At 44.6% G+C, this 17202-nt stretch overlaps 1 protein-coding gene across 3 annotated transcripts in view; it reads left to right on the top strand.

Moving 5' to 3' along the window:
* Rnf144b (ring finger protein 144B) overlaps positions 1-17202 on the top strand; it is a 166031-nt gene that overhangs the window by 111508 nt on the left and 37321 nt on the right. The window lies entirely within an intron of this gene.

The raw sequence follows: 17202 nt of genomic DNA, 5'->3' as shown, positions 1-17202 counted from the left end.
TTAAGAAAAAAAAAGGGCTGGGCAGTGGTGGCGCACGCCTTTAATCCCAGCACTCGGGAGGCAGAGCCAGGGAGATCACTGTGAGTTTGAGGTCACCCTGGTCTACAGAGCGAGATCCAGGACAGGCACCAAAACTACACAGAGAAACCCTGTCTCGAAAAGCCAAAAAACAAACAACAACAACAACAACAACAAAAAGATTTAAGAAAAAAATTTTTAAATCTTTTTAAAAAAAGGATTAATCAATCAGGCTAGGAAATAAGTGTCCAATAGATACTTTCCTCATATCAAACAAGCTAATATTTCACTACAGTGTTACAACAGTGTAACTATACAGAATATATACAATATACAGATGTTCGAAAAGCAAACACTAGACTCAGAAAAGATAAACAAACAAACAAACAAACATGATATTCACATTGATCACATAACTCTAAGGTTGTAAGGTTGAAGTGGTAACTTTAAAGGTGGACCAATGACCACACGTTTGGCAGATGCTCGTGATTCAGACGGAATCTTCTCGAGCTGTCATTGTCAGTCTGCAGGGTTTTGGTTGTTTGTTGCTTTGGTTTGGTTTTTGGTGGAGAAAGGGCACAGCCATGTGAAGTAAATTTTACCTAGAACTCATGGGAACTGCAGGAAATCAGGAGGCATCTTATTTCAGGATGACGTCACAGAGTCCTTTTCGGTTTGTTTCCCTCACGTGACCTGCAGCTTTTTCCTGAAGCTTTGAAACTGTCCCCCTGGCCTGATTCCCATATCTTTGATTGATCTTGGATGGACAGATGCATCCTGTCACTCTATTATTCTGTAGATTCTGAGTCGAGGCTACATGAGGTTACAAGGTTGGATTTATGCTTTTCCCTGACTTGGCTTTTGAGCATTCCATCATCCATCAAATGAATTTAACTTTGTCTTGTAAAATGACCTCAGCGCACTCTGTTTATGTCTGTTTTAATGGTTATGTGATGGCTTTTGTGGCCACCAGTTAAATCACTGGCTTCAAGTGCCCGTTTTGATGTTGTTTTCCCACTGACAGCTGAGCTCCGGCCAGGTCAGGTGGCAGCTGAGGGACAAGAGTGAACAGGAAGAGCATGAGAAATAGGCTAGAGATGACTGAAGAAGGCGCCGGCTTCCGGGACCCATGATCTCATCCCAGCCCCGTGCTCACTGCTCGCTTGTTCAAGGCAAGTAGTAAATAATGTGTCAGGAGAGGAAGAGAAGTGACCGAAAACCATATTGCCAGGGGCCTATGACTTTGTCGTAGCCTTACTGTCCTAGAATTGAAAGGTACCTCAGGTTGCCGGGTCCCCCGCCCCAAGGAAGAAGTCCTTTTTCTGGAAGCCTGTGTGGTTTGTCACTTAAGAGAACGGGCCTCAAGTCTTGCCTGGATTTACTTCAATACGTATTTATTCTATCAGGAATAATTCTGACATGGTTAGAGTATAATGGGAAACAATTGTATGAATGCATGCTTTTCAAATAGCCCAAGTTTTAGTCCATGGTAAAAAATGCTGTGCAAGTATCGAAGTCAGATAATACGTGAACTCTAAAAGTGCAGAAGAGGACAAGGGAGCAGGGGAGTGCTATGGGGACAGGGGTTCCACATCATCCTAGGTGAAGTCTCACTGGCAGGGTAGTATTGGAAACCTGAAAGAAATGAGGTGCAAGCCATCAAAATACCTAGAGGAGGGAAGCAATAGAGAGATCTTAGGCTGAGAGTGTGCTCGGTGGATTCTGATGCAGGAGGAGGCTAATGTGGACGTCAAACATTTATCCATGCTCATGTAAGTATATGTGCAGGCACATGTCAATGTGTGTGTGTGTGTGTGTGTGTGTGTGTGTGTGTGTAGGGGGGGGGTAGTCCCAGTGAGAGGACAGGAAAAGATCTGTGTCCAGTGTCTCAAATAGAAGGAGGGAGGAGGAAGAGAGAGACAGAGGCAGACAGACAGAAGCAGAAAGAGTGCTTTCTGAAGAAAGGGCGATGTACTTTGCCTAGCTTCCTGACTGCCGCCTAGTTGTCTGTTTCTTGACGGCCACTGTGAGCAAGCTGCCAGGGACTGAGCTGCTTCTGTTACTATGCCTCTCTTCCCTATGAGGCATAAAGACTTGAACCACTGTGAGCTGAGACACACCCTTCCTCCCTTGACTAGTCACTGTTAGGTATTTTGCCACAGCGTTGTGACACTTACTAAGCACAGAGTGCAAACAGAATAATTCAAGCCAGAAATGACAGTGGCTTAGAAGAACTGCTTGTGTCTCAGAGCTGTATATGTCTCCATTCTTCTTTATGATCATACAGGAAGAGTAATAAGTCACCTCAGAGGATCATAGCAAATGGTGTAGTAGATAACATAGACAGAGCACTTATGACAGACCTGGGTGACAGCAAGCAGTGTGCTTCTACTGACTTTAGCTCTATCTGACTGGAAAACTTCCAAGATTGGGTGGGATGCATTGTAACACAAATTGCTAATCGCTCTTATTAATAAAAAAACCCCAGAGTCAGATTTTGAATTAAAAATCGAAAGATCAGAGAGGCAGAGCAGCAAGCCACTAGTTCTTACCTCTACGAAATCCCCCGCCAAAAGAGAGCTACTTCCTGTACATTCATACCTTATATACCTTTCTGTGCCCTGCCATCTTACTTCCTCTCTCTGCCCCGCTACATCACTTCCTTTTTCCAGCTCTATCACTTCCTATCTATCTGTCTGTACAGACCTCCAGACCTCTATGGTTAACTAGTGCTGGGATTAAAGGCATGTGCCATCACACCTGGCTCTGTTCCCAGTGTGGTATTGAACTCACAGAGATCTGGATGAATCTCTGCCTCCCATATGCTAGGATTAAAGGCGTGTGCTACCACTGCCTGGCCTGGCCTCTATGTTTAATATAGTGGCTGACTTTTTCCTTTGATCTCCAGGCAAGCTTCGTTTGTTAGAGCAGGAATAAAGTATCACCACAATCCATACACTGGTTATTCAGCTAAACTAATCTGAACCATTTCACTTATATTGACTGAAATCTGTTTTCTGAATAAAATTGATCTGTAAGTGCTGATTCTACACGCTAAAACAAAACTGCTTGAAATCTATTTGACTGTTAATGGTTGAACGTGACTGCTGCTCACTGGCTTTCTGTTATTTGAATGAAGATTGTTTGTGTCCTGGATTAAATCACTGCTTGAATCCCAGTTCAGCGTCATTCCTTGGGAGCAAGCAGTGGGGGAGTCCTCCTGGGTCAGTTTCTGACAATGACTTGGGGAGGGGGTGGCTAGCTCTGCTCATAATCCCACCAGTAGCTCTATGACTTCATATCTCCACATCCTTAAATGGTGGGTTGATTTGATTTCTTACTGTGTAGCAATTCATAAGATTTTTTTCTCATAATTTCTTTTCTCTTTCCCTCTCTTCTCTATTTCTCTTTAAAACAAACAAACCCCCCCCAAAAAAAATAAACGAAAAAGAAAAACAACCCAGGGTCTCATCAAGTAACCTAGAATGGCCTCAAACTTGTGATCCTCCTGTCTCAGCTTTCTAAATGCTGGACTTATAGGAGTGTGCCATGACACTAGGCTTGATTTTCTTAAATTTCTTTAAACTGAGACTCTTACCTAGCCAGGTCTATGGGAGATAGCATTTTGCTGAGGCCGTTACCTGATTAAGCTTTCTGGGTATAGCTCTGGTAGACATTTGCCTCCGCCTTTAGATCCCATGATTATAGGTGAGGGAAGGAAGCAAACCCCTCTTCAGGTCAGTGCTCCATCTTCCACGTCCCAGGGGGTGGCTCCAGACCAATAAAATATCACTTTCTTGGTTTAATAGGCAATAGGTGTGTGCTGCATCCTGGATGGCTGGATCCTAAGAACCTGTCCAGGGTGGGGAGGGATTGAACAAAGACAAACACCCGGGCACAGGTGCAGAAAAGCTGGGGTCAGGTGGGCTGTGCTCACTCTGATGGAGTACATACTACTACGCAACAACTGAGAACCTCTGGGTGTTTGTTGTGTACAGCGTAGGAGGGCGGGTTCTCTAGTCTTGTTGGCAGTCTCTGTAGGGGAGCAGTCTCTGGCTGCCATCATCCGGATGGAGCGAGCTGTGATGACTGGTTTTGCTCACACTGTCAGCATCCACACGCAGACCAGCAGAAGGCACTGCCAGTTCCCTGAGCCTGACCCAGGGAAGGCTTTGCCATTCCCGTGCGTCTGCGACGTCGGGGTCCTCGACACAGCTGTGCTTCTGTGGACAGTACACATTCACTCAGGACTTCCTCTGCACTTTGCACGTTCATTCAGGGCTTCCTCCACTCCTCACAGGTGTGGAAGGCTGTTTCAATTCTAAAGCCCCTTTCTGGATGTCAGGACTCAGTCAATCCCTGGCTCCAGATGTACTGTGCATCGGGGTTCTCTCACTTGCCATCTTCTTCATGAATAGCATTTTGGGGAAGGTCACCCCATAAATCTTCTATGTCCTAGATCCCCTCCTGTGCTTCCCTCCTTCCTTTCTCCTTTCTCTCCATGTGTATATGTGATATGTATGCATGCTTTACATGTATGTGGGTATAGCTTGAGTTTTCCTGCCTGGCCCATAGTCAGGACAAATCTCTCTCACCTGCCAGTCCCACAGCCGCTCAGACCCGACCAAGTAAACACAGAGACTTATATTGATTACAAACTGTATGGCCATGGCAGGCTTCTTGCTAACTGTCCTTACAGCTTAAATTAATCCATTTCCATTAATCTATACCTTGCCACATGGCTCGTGGCTTACCGGCATCTTCACATGCTGTTTGTCATCCTGGCGGCTGGCAGTGTCTCTCTGACTCAGCCTGCCACTTCCCAGCTTTATTCTCCTCCTTGTCCCGCCTATACTTCCTGTCTAGCCAATGGCCAATCAGTGATTTATTTATTGACCAATCAGCAACACATTTGCCATACAGACCATCCCACAGCATGTGGGTACATGTGTAAGTGTGCATGCGTGTGTGCCTTTCTCAATCACCCTTCACTTTAGTTATCGAGGCAAGTTTTCTTGCTGAACTGAGATCTCACCAACAGCTAGTTTGTCCTGGGGCTCTTTAGTCTCTGTTTCCTGAGTGCTGGGATTATAGGCGGCCACCTCACCTACCTGATTTTCACATGGCTTTTGGAGATCCAAGCTCAGGTCCTGACACTTGAGCAGCAAGCAGTTTTTCCTTCGAACCATCTTCCCTGCCTGTCAGATCCCATTTCTAGGCAACCCAGTTGAAGACAGAGTCCTGAAATTCTTCTTTTTCTCAGAGAGAGCCCCTAAGATTCATAATCTGGAACTATGTTTTCTATTCTTCCTTTTAAATGAGCAGCTCACACTCTTAACATAACCTTCTCCCCTTCTATTATCTAGATTAATAGCACCTAATAACTTAGATGTTCTTTATTGCTTTTTTAGTATAGTCACACAGTTTTCTAGAAACTGAAGAATACACATTGTTCCCATGGGTGAAACTCTTGGAATGAACTCATCTTCTTGGTACATATAATTAACAAAGAGTGTTCATCCCCTCCACCTCAGTCCTTTTGAAACAAGTATCACATCTACAACATCTTGACTTGATCAGAAGCTGAACTAGTACTTCAGGTTTCTCTCTGTCTGAGAACACCGGGGTCAGGAGGTCGTGCTACGATGCGGATCAAAGTTTTATTTCTTTTTTCACAAAGCAGTTACAGACAGGTTAGGTAGGTTGGTGAATATAAATGACTACTCAGTGGATTGTTCTTTTATTTTCAAAGCATACTTTTAAAGTACTTTAAAAAAATTTTCATGCAATATATTTTGATCTTATTCTTTATCCTCCCCCAAGTCCTCCAGGTCCTTCCCCCCTCCCTCCCCACTCAACTTACAAGTTCTCCAAAGCATAGTTTTGCTCATGTTAACTCTTCACATCACATATCAGAGTGTGGTAGTAGTCCAAACATGAAAACCACAGTCAGAGGCTTCTGCAGAACTCCACACCAAGCCACAGAGGTTAATTTATTGATCGCTTTGAAACTGTGCCCCTTTCCGGTTCTCCTAAGCCTATTCTCACCTTAGTCCAGATTCTCCCCATCCTCTGCTGTCGCCACGGTGCAGTGCTAATTAGAGTTCAAAGAGCAGGTATTAGGGGTCACCAACGCTGCTTTGGGGAGGAGACCTTCAGATGCAGAGGCAGAGTGTAGGCACATGTGGAGGCCCTGCCAAACCACAAGGAAGAGACAACTAAAGTTTCCTGAGGGTGGAGACTGAATGGTAATGAAGGAGACTGCTTGATGATGGTGTTGGTGGAGTCCTGCATGTCCTAAGAAGGAGGTTCAGCCTTGTATGAGGGCACAGTATGAGGGAAGAGTAGGCTGCAAAGAAACTAAAGTGAAAGATCATTCTGGAATGTCTGATTGGCAGCGGGCCTCTGCCTGGGCGTGAGCCTAGAGAGACAGGCAGGAACTCGATAGTGGTTGTGTGGACAGTTCCAAGGGAAAGACAGAGCTGCTGGGGGGCTTCGTTTGTGAGAAGGATGCTGAGGATGGGTTTGGAATAGGGTGGAAGATGGCCGGAAAGTGAGCATTCTTAGAGGGAGACAGTGAAGGGCAGCAGGCTGGGAGGAGGGCTTGTGGAGCCGCCGGCCTCTCAACTTAGTGGTATGACAGACCCCAGGTTTGTGGTCTGGTGTATATAGTTTGTTTACATGTCCCCAGTTTTTCCTCTTTGTTATCCACTAGGCCAGTGATGGCAGGTTTCTTAAAGTGTTGGCTCTTCTTACCAAGTCACCAACATAATAGCGCTTGTGTCCCTGTTTGAGTTAGGTCCTTTGTGCTGCCAAGCGGGTTCCTGTATTCACATCACATAGTGTCTATGCAGATCGCCTGCTCCTACCTCTTAATAGGAGTCAAGGAGCACCTCCGTGGTTTTCTACTGGAGCACCCCACCTTCCTTCCTTTCTTATTCCACCAGCTCGACTCGCAGCGGTGATTCTGGATCGCCTGGTCCAGAAACTCCATTCCTTACTCAACCCATCACGTCCTTATTGTGACCCCAGTCTGGCATTTAAGAATATCCCATTGTCAAGATCATGACGCTGATATACGACAGTGGCTTGCTCACTGAAGTAATGGTATTTTTGGATCTGTGCATCCATGTTCTGAGGCCTACTCAGCCATTTCCAGCAAATCCTTCACCTACTTGCCAATTTCTGAAAGTATTTGAGACAGGCAGGCCCTCTGTATTGTCGCCAGCCTCCAGGTAATTCCAACTACTCCTGTGGAATCTGTAGTGATTTAGGGACAGGGTGTGCAGATATTGGCTCCCCTGCTGGTCTCATTTGTGCAGCCAGGAAGCTAGCAGGCCTGGGAGGGCCCTGACAGACAGCAGAGCCCACAGGAGAGGCTGCCGGGTGAATGCTCGCCTTCCTTCACTGCCAACGGCTTTCAGTGCCAGAGACTCCAGATCAATGCACAGCTTTCAGTACATGTGTGAGCCTGGGGAACTAACTAGAAATAACACACAACCTCAGTTACTTCCGTCCCTTCCTCCTGCCCCATTTTCCTCCCTCTCTCTTTACATTGAAGAGGCTAGCTTTTAATTATAGTCGTGAGATGCTGATATTAAAATGAAGTTAAACAGGAACTTAAAAAACTGTTTAGTATATTTGTAATTCCTCTGTATTTCTTCTAGGATCTTCTCTAGCGTATAGACTTATATACACAGGTATAGGTCTATTGTCTGCACATACCAATTAGCTTGAGTTTTATGCATATAATTTATGTGGACGATTCCATATAAGAATATAGAGACCTACCTACATAGTGTCCTATGGTATGGCTGTGTCACACTGCAGAAAAAAAAAGGACCCAGGGTCAGTGAGGTGGCACGGCAGGTAAATGTACTTTCCTCACAAGCCAGATGACCCGAGTTTGATCTCCCGACCCCACATACAAGTGGAAAGAGATGATTGACTCCTGAAAGCTGTCGTCTGACCTCCACATGTATGCTGTGGCATAAACATGCCCACACTTACACACACATCATATATATGTATGTATGTATGTATATGTATATAATAATTTGCTTAACTAGGCCCCTCCTATAATAATAGATTTTAGGGTTGTAAGTTTATGTTATTGCAGATGGAAATTCTTGAACTTATAAATTCAAACTTATACTTCTCTCTAGAAGGAGATTTGAAAGTTACGTACATTTTGAGTCAAGGCCGGATAACCTTCCCAACATAGTGATATCCCATGTTGTGACACTCTGGGTCCTTTCAAACTTCTCGCCCTCTCTAGTCCATATGTGAGAAGAGCATATCTGTTTTATCCACACTGCCTCCTCAAGAGGAAGTGAGGTGTAGCAAAACAAACTTACTCTTGAGTCTAGCCTTTAGAAAGTCTACAGTGTCCTGCGCCAGAACAGTCCTGTCTGATTTATCCAGTGTTGTCACGTCTTTAAAGTGGAATCTAGAACAGCGATACACGGGAGCCTGGAAGAACGAAAGGACGCGCGGTCACAGCGCGCCTGCAGGGGGGTGCTTTGTCCTGTTCAGTGACAAGATGTGACCAAATGGGAAAGGACGTTTGCATGAGTTAGGTGAACTGAAGCCAAACACGACCACGGGGAACAAGAAAACTAGAATCCATTTTTTTTTTTTTTTTTTTTTTTTTGCATTTCAGCCAAAAATAAAGGATTGGGTGTGTACACCCACATGGTGGATTCCAGATAGGCAACCCCTCCCTTCCAAAATCAGCACCTTGTTTCCATGGGAATGAATAGCTGTGTGTTAACTGAAGTGCCCAGTCCAGGTCTTTTGGATTTGGTCTTCTGGAAAGCATGTGGGTGACTTCCCACATGAATTTACGATGTTGATTCGGTCTCTCTGACCTTCAGTTTATTCATCTGCAAAGTGGAATCAAGGAAAGAGAAAAAGCAGAGATGTTTGATATCTGCCGTGTGCATGTACTGTACACGGTTGCTAGTTTTGTTTAGTTTTTCATTTCCACCCAGCAGTCTACAGATAAGGAAACCAATGCAGTTAGGTAACTTGCTTTAGTCTTTTTTTTGTTTTTGTATCTTTTAAAAATTTTATTGTATGAATGCTTTGCCTTGCATGTATGTCTGTTTACCAAGTGTGTGTCTGGTCCCTGTGGAGGTCAGAAGAGGGCATCTGATCCCCTGGAACAGGAGTTACAGACAGCTGTGAGCTACTGTGTGGGTGGGTGCTAGGAATTGAACCCAGGTCCTCTGCAAGAGCAGCCAGTGCTCTTAACCTTTGAGCCTTTCTCTCCAACCCCTTAGATCCATAGTCTGAATTCCTGGATTGTTGTTTGGATGAAGCAAGAACTAGTTCTATAAAAGTACAAAATAATATGGTTTTATCCATAACCAGCTCTCTAGAGTTTCATTGTTAGATAACGGGTAGAGGCCCACATGAAGTTTTTATTGGCCTACGTGTAGTTCCTGAGAGTGAACCTATAATCTCAACACAGTAATGACCACGGGATTGAGCTGTCAACAGTGTGACTTCAGGCACAAGTCTGGAGAACAGCAAGTCTGAGAGGCCAAGAGGTCTAGTTTGCTTGGCTGGAGAGCTCCCGGCCACTGGGCACATTAGCAGGTGTTGAGAAAACTCAAAGCAGAAGCCCAGGCCTCAGCCTTAGGCCGTCTCTCCCACTCCCTCCACTCATGGAGTTTAGGAGCACTGCTTGCTGGTGCTCCAGCAACAGCTCAGTTTCCAGGTAACTCCTGTTGGCTGTGTGTGGATTGTAGATGATTGCACAGAACAGAGGCCGTTACCACAACTGGAAAAAGTACTTTATGGCTGCACTTCCTGCTCCTCCTGGCTGCTGTGTTAGTGGCAGGCTGTTTTATATGCTCCGTGCCTAATCTTTAGTAGTCTTCTTATGTTTTATTATATTGATAATATTATATCATTATTACATTTCTATTTATTTATTTTGTGGGGAGCAGCACATGCCGTGGTACACATGCAGAGGTCAGAGGTCAACTTGTGTGATCAGTTCTTTCCTTCCATCATGTGAGTCATCAGTCTTAGTGGCACTTGGTTGCTGTGGGATGTCTTTCTGTAGGCTGTGAATATGTGTGGCTCCCATTGGCCAATAAATAAAGCTGTATTGGCCTATGGCAGGGCAGGATGGAGCCAGGCGGGAAAATCCAAGAGAGAGTAAGGGGAGACGCAAAACCGCCATCCAAGGAGCAACATGTAATGGGATGCAGGTAAAGCCACGGAACACGTGGTGATACATAGATTAATAGTTATGGGTTGAGTTAAGTTGTAAGAGCTAGCTAGTAAGAAGCCTGAGCCATTGGCCGTATAATTTGCAATTAATATTGAGCCTCTGAATGATTATTTTATAAGCAGCAGTGGGACCACGGGGTCGGGTGGGACCAGAGAAACTTATGGCTACACTTGTGTGTGTGTGTGTGTGTGTGTGTGTGTGTGTGTGTGTGACATGTATATGGGTGCTTGCCAAGACAAGAAGAGGATGTCTAATCTTCCAGAGCTAGAGTACAGGCAGTTTTGAACCATCCAGTATGAATGAACTTGGGTCCTCTGGAAGAACAGCAAGTGCTCTTAACCATTGAGCCATCTTTCCAGCCCTCAAAGTGCTGTTTTAAAGATGTAGAGATTCTAGTATTTTCTCATCCTTTTGTTCTAACAACTGAGAAATCAGGTAATATAGTAGGAAAGCATAGAAGGATAGAGTCCCATTTAGATGTTGGTTTAAACCTCAAATTGTGTAATTATTAGTCATGAGAATTGAGGCCACATTACTCATGTGGTTCACGTGAAATGGGATAATACTAGTTTTGGCGTTTCTGTGAAAGAGCAGTGAGGTTTTTCCAAATGTATATTGTGCTTGTCAACTTCCCATCACTATACTGAATGCCTGAGACACTCAGCCTACGCAGGAGGAGGGTAGGCTTACAGCTGGTTCTGGAGCTTTCGGCCTGAGATTATGTCTGCACATTGTGGCAGAAGTGCTCGAGAGAGGAAACCAGTCACCTCATTGTCAGGGGGCAACAAACCAAAGAGGAGGAGAACAGGGCCCAGGAGTCCCCTTTGAAGCCACCCAACCTTGTAATAATGCTAAAAAGAATCCTAAGAACACTGGTGAGGGTGGAGCTGGGAGACTTAGTCCAGTCTCAAAGACCAGTCCTTGCAATCCTGTGACGCTGAGGATTCAATTCAATGTGAGGTTTTTTTTTTTTTTTTTTTTTTTGGTTTTTCGAGACAGGGTTTCTCTGTGTAGCTTTGCGCCTTTTCCTGGAACTCACTCTGTAGACCAGGCTGGCCTCGAACTCACAGAGATCCGCCTGGCTCTGCCTCCCGAGTGCTGGGATTAAAGGCGTGCGCCACCACCGCCCGGCTTTCAATGTGAGTTTTGAAGGGGACACACTCCTTCAAACCACAGCAGCCTTTTACCTCATTACACCTCTCTTTCCATTGACCTCACTACTCTTCATGTTTGCTGCATGACTTGAACACTCACGCTGGATTCTCTGGTAGAAGGTGTGCTCACTGTGTTTGCGCAGATGAGGTTGAATGGTTGGATCCTATTTAAATAATCTCCCAAACCCTACATCCTGACGGGAGATTTTCTGACCCTTTATTATTTTGCGTTTCGTTTCCCTTCTTACAACTGAGACTGTATTCACGTCTGAGAGGTTGAGAGGGGCTGTGTAAGAGTTCAGGTCAGGCTCTCACAGGAGGAGAGAGGAGAAGGAGGCAGATGAACGTGGTGGCATTGGCCGTGTGGAACCGGGGCATGCATATCTCACTGCCCACACCAGGTCTGTGCTGGAGCTCCGGTGCCGGCTGAGTACTGTAGCTCCGAGGATGATGATTCTTGGGAGGGAATGGAAGGATGTAAACTTGGCGAGTCTTTTTGTTTTCTTTCTCCTTGAGCCACGGGTGGCTTTTCTGGGTATACTGTGTCAGAGGTAGAGGCTGGGCCAGATGGATCTCTTTTGGGATCCAGTAGGATTTGGTAAGAAAGGAAGCCCAGATAGGCCAAAAGGAAAAGCCTCCAAGGTCCCTAGGAAAGTTCTGGCGTTCCTTCTGTTGAAAGCAGACCTCTCTGTCACGAGCCCTTGTTCACTGCTCTAGGGGAATGTTCTTCTGGCTTCCAGATCTCACTGCTTTGTTGTGAGGCCTGGACAAGACTGCAGTGTTTTCATCGAATTTCTCCTCACAGTTATTCCTGTCACCAAATGTCTTAATTTAGGTGCTTGATCACTTGAGATAAAGATAGAAGTCTTTGATTGCTCTCTGTTGGTGGGACTCGAGGCACTTTTAATTGGGGCCCCGATTTAATCTCCCATATTGAAGGACTGTTCTCAGACTTAGGGGGCGGACCTTTTGTACCCTTTCCAGAAAGAGTAGCCAGAACCGTTTTAAAGTGTTTAAAGGTAAATGAAAGGTATTTAAATGTTGTATGTATCATTTCCTTCACTCCTTTGCCTGGAACTAGCTACAGCCTATTTTCATTGTGGGTATTGATGGAGAGGACTCATCTCTTGGAGGTTCATTTCAGTCAATGTTACTAAGGGATAACAGCAGTAATGGAAGACATAACTGTATCTCCCAGAGTAGTACTGGGGTGGGGGTGGTTGCAGTGGATCACAATCTCAGACCCTGCTGTGCTTCACGATCTCAGGTTCCGGCTTAGCAAGGTGGCAGAAGACAAGAACAGTGTACAAAAGTCAACGGTATTTCTCTGTTCTATCAAGAAATAATATAGTGGGGTTGTGGAGAAACAATTCCATTTGTAATAATTTTAAAAGGAATAAAAGATTGAGGAATAGATTTCATGAAAATATGTAAAAATGTATCCTCTGAAAAATACACATTATTGGTAAGAGAGACTAAATAAATGGAAAGACACTTGATTAGAGCTCTCAATGCTGGTCATGTGGCCATGTGTTATAATTGAAAAAACTGAAACTGTCCAAATAATCTTGAAAAAGGACAGCAAAGTCAGAGAACTCACCTCTTGATTACAGAACTCACTACAAAGCTGCAATAATCAAAGCAAGGTCAGTTTGGCATGGTGGCGCATGCCTTTAATCCCAGCACACAGGAGGCAGAGGCAGGCAGATCTCTCTGAGTTCCAGGCCAGCCTGGTCTACAAAGCAAGTTCCAGGATAGGCCAGTCAGGGCTGCTATACAGAGAAACCCTGTCTGGAAAAACCAAACCAACCAACCAACCAACCAACCAACCAACCAACCAACCAACCAAAGAAACAAAGCAGATTGATACTCTCATGAGACGAGAATTCAGAGTTCAGTGGATGTGGAAGTCATACAGTGATGTGTGTATTGTAGTGGCATTGTGTTTTTCTAGGATCCTTCAGAAATCAAGATCAAGTTCTTCTAGCTGGGCCAGTAGATGAGGAAACACACCATGTAAGAGACCCATAGAGGTAGGGAATTGCTCTTAGCTGAGGAGACCTTTCTGACAAGCTAGAGATGGAAGCTCTGGGTGAAACAAGCAATATAGTAAAGAACACACGGAAACAGAAATCTATCATCCAACAATTGGTCGATCAATCATCTACATATCCCCTATCTACCTATCATTCATCTATGATCTATCTGTCCACCTATCATCTACCTATCATCTATAGTCCATTAATCACCTATCAATACTCTATCATCTATCAGTTATCTACCTATCATCTACCAATTATCTGTCATCTATCCAGCTGTCATCTACCTATCTATAACTGTATTGTCTATACCCATAGTTTGTTATTAGATGGGTACATTGCAAGCTTTTTGTGTGTCTCTGTGGCAGATGAGAACACCTTATGAAGAACACCATGTCCTTTGGCATAGTGTGAACAACAACCTTGATAAAAACCCTTCCTTGAAAAATTCCATTGACATAAGTCATAGATTGAGTTGGAAGGAACAATACGAATCACCTGGCTCACCATGTGTTTGGTGGTTGAATGCTTGACTACATCTCATCGGAATCCTTGTGGGCTATGGAGTGAGTGAGATGAGGAATCTCCGGTTTTATTTATGACCCTTACTGTCTTCAAGTATTTGTCTATGCTCCATCAAGCCATTTAAGTGAAAGGTAACTACACAAAAGGACCAATTCTTCCTTTCATTAGTCATCTGGGCTTTTGAAATGTTTTTGAAACATCCCCTTAGACTTTGTCAGCCGTTCAGAAAACTGCAAGATCTGTACATCACTCAAGTTTAACGGCATGTGATTGTGAAGTGTAACAATCGGTGGGGGTTTTGTGTGTTTCTCTTTAAGTGTAAGCTAGGTGCCAGATCTTTTTTTCTCCCGAGTTGTTAATTGTTTATCTGTGTTTGGCTTGTATGGTTCTTGTTAAATGTTTTTGATTCTTTTGCGCTTCTTTAGCCAGCCGAAGCGATGAGAAGAGAGTTTGCGATGGTGTTTTTCAATGAAAGCTAATGGAAAACATGAACACAAGGCATTTGAGAAATGTAGTAAGGAGCAGCGATGGGGACTAACTGTTCTTCCTCTGCTTGTGGGTGAAGTGCATGCCCACACTAATGGTGTGTCATGTGCCTTAGCTCCCAGCTGCTTAACACCTACACTAAGACATCTGCATCACAAACACGTGTCTCTTAGAATAAAGGAAGGTAGATGCACTCAGTGCCTGTAGTCCGTGCATGTTGCTAGAGTTTTCCTGCCTGGCCCACAGTCAGGGCAAATCTCTCTCACCTGCCAGTCCCACAGCCGCTCAGACCCGACCAAGTAAACACAGAGACTTGTATTGGTTACAAACTGTATGGCCATGGCAGGCTTCTTGCTAACTGTTCTTTCAGCTTAAATTAATCCATTTTTATAAATCTATACCTTGCCACATGGCTCGTGGCTTACCGGCATCTTCACATGCTGTTTCTCATCGTGGCGGCTGGCATTGTCTCTCTGACTCAGCCTTCCACTTCCCAGCTTTATTCTCCTCCTTGTCCCGCCTACACTTCCTGCCTAGCCAATGGCCAATCAGTGTTTTAATTATTGACTAATCAGCAACACATTTGACATACAGAACATCCCACAGCACGTGCACACAGCTCCAACCTCTCTCCTAAAATCAGAGCACTCCATAGTTTTTGTAGACATGGGAATGTTTGTGGGGAAAGCTTCTAAGTTCATTAGTTGATATATTATGGTTTGCAAGACACCTTGCCTTAGCAAATGGAACATCTGCTATAAGCCAATGGGGAACGTTGGTATTTCAACTGTACAAATTTGCAATGTAAGTTTAGATAATTATTTTTGCCTATAAAGACTCACATGATGTCTCTCTAGTTACTATATAACATTAAGCTTTCTCTAAACCCTCAAAGAGTCCTCAGGAGAAACTTGTCTACGGGCTGGTGGAATGTTCTGGCTCACACACCTTTTCTGTCTGGGCAGCTTCTCTGCCCCAGGTGGTTTAACTGGTTCCTTGCAGAGAGTCTGGAATGGAGATGTCAGAACTCCAATGGGTGGACTAGTCTAAGATGAAGCAATTCAGAAACTTACAAAGGCCTCGTTTTAGGGGTGTGTGTGTGTGTGTGTGTGTGTGTGTGTGTGTGTGTGTGTGTGTGTGTCTGTCTGTCTGTCTGTATGTGTGCACGCATGAAACCCTGTAACTAAGCAGACATTGGCTTTCCTAGTTTAAAAGTGATGAGGACAGGCATCTGGGTCCTAGGTAGCGCCATTTCCCACTGCCAGCGGGTATACACTTCAGTGGCTGTGCTCTGAAGTTTATCACACAGGATCGCTTTGTTTTCCTCATATACGTTCTCCTTGAGCCTGGACCACATATATATTTAGAGCCTGTTTACCTCAGCTTCTGTGAGCGGCAGCTGGCAGGAGAGGGAGAAGTCAGTAATATTGGAACCACGTGGCTGATGGGAGACAGGGAAATCTCTAGAAGCAGAGTGGTAGGTAGCCCTTTGCAGAGTCCCTTGGGATGATACCCTTTGTGTGAGCCAGTGTACAGTTTATACAGTTCCTGTGGAGTTTTGCCTGCAGGAGATCGTTCCCATACTGCCTTGATGCTGTTTTCTCCCACAGACCACCGCCCCTGGGACTGAACTGTGTTCGCCACTGTAAATCTCAGGGCAAGGAACTGTCACCCATTTCTTGAACAAGAAAGTAAAAGTTAATATTTAGTATCTACAATGAGGCTATTCACAGCATAAGAGTGATGGGAGTGGATGTCTGTTCCCTGATACCTATTCTCTGTTTTATACTATGTCACAGGCATGTTCTCATGTCTTTTAACTACCATTTGAAAATCTTTTTCATCATTTTGTAAAATTTATTTGAATAGGCCATGATGGAGACTTAAGCTAGTTTCTGGGTTTTGCTGTGATAGAAGACCTTTACTCGCTGTGGAAGGGGACTGCTAACTCCCCGAAGAGACACACATCTGGCTTGCATTGTTACCCATGCTTATTTATTCATCAATCATTTCAATTAGAAGAATACATGCTTCTAGATGAAATATAATGGTGATACTTGGGTTTCATCTTTGCATGAAAAAAATTAATTTTAAGAGGCCAGGAAATTTCACATGCCACAGATTTCACAACTCTATGCTAAATATTTTGACCACAAATAACCAGACTTATTTAATGGTTTATGTAATGAAGCATGGCAGTGCTTTTTGTTGTTGTTGTTGTTTGTTTTGTTTTTTCGAGACAGGGTTTCTCTTTGTAGCTTTACGCCTTTCCTGGAACTCACTTGGTAGCCCAGGCTGGCCTTGAACTCACAGAGATCCGCCTGGCTCTGCCTCCCGAGTGCTGGGATTAAAGGCGTGCGCCACCACCGCCCGGCTGTTCTGAATATTTTCAAGCTGGATTTGGTCACACCTGCAAATGTGGAATTCCTCTTATGTCTGCCTTCTTTTTCCTGTGGGCATGTGTAGTTGAGTTAGGGGGATAAGGAAGACAACGGAGGTCTACATGGTATGGTCAATCCCTTTCCTACACTCTCTCTGTATTGCCCAAGGTCCGGGTGTAACAATCAATAAGTATCAAGTTTGTGGATGGTATCCCCTGTCTTCTCCTGTTGGGAGAATTTCTTCTTTCCAAGGTTGCCAGTGCCTCTTTTATATTTCTAAACTAAAGCTCCTCAAGGAGGACCTGTGGGACATGCCTGTAACTGCAGCAGTTTGGAAGGCTGAGTGGGCTATG

Source organism: Peromyscus californicus, unplaced genomic scaffold, assembly GCF_007827085.1.
Source record: "Peromyscus californicus insignis strain IS unplaced genomic scaffold, ASM782708v3 Scaffold_8__1_contigs__length_139910024, whole genome shotgun sequence".
Taxonomy (NCBI): Eukaryota; Metazoa; Chordata; class Mammalia; order Rodentia; family Cricetidae; genus Peromyscus; species Peromyscus californicus.
Note: the sequence above shows the minus strand (reverse complement) of the source record. Positions and strands in the feature narration are given on the sequence as shown.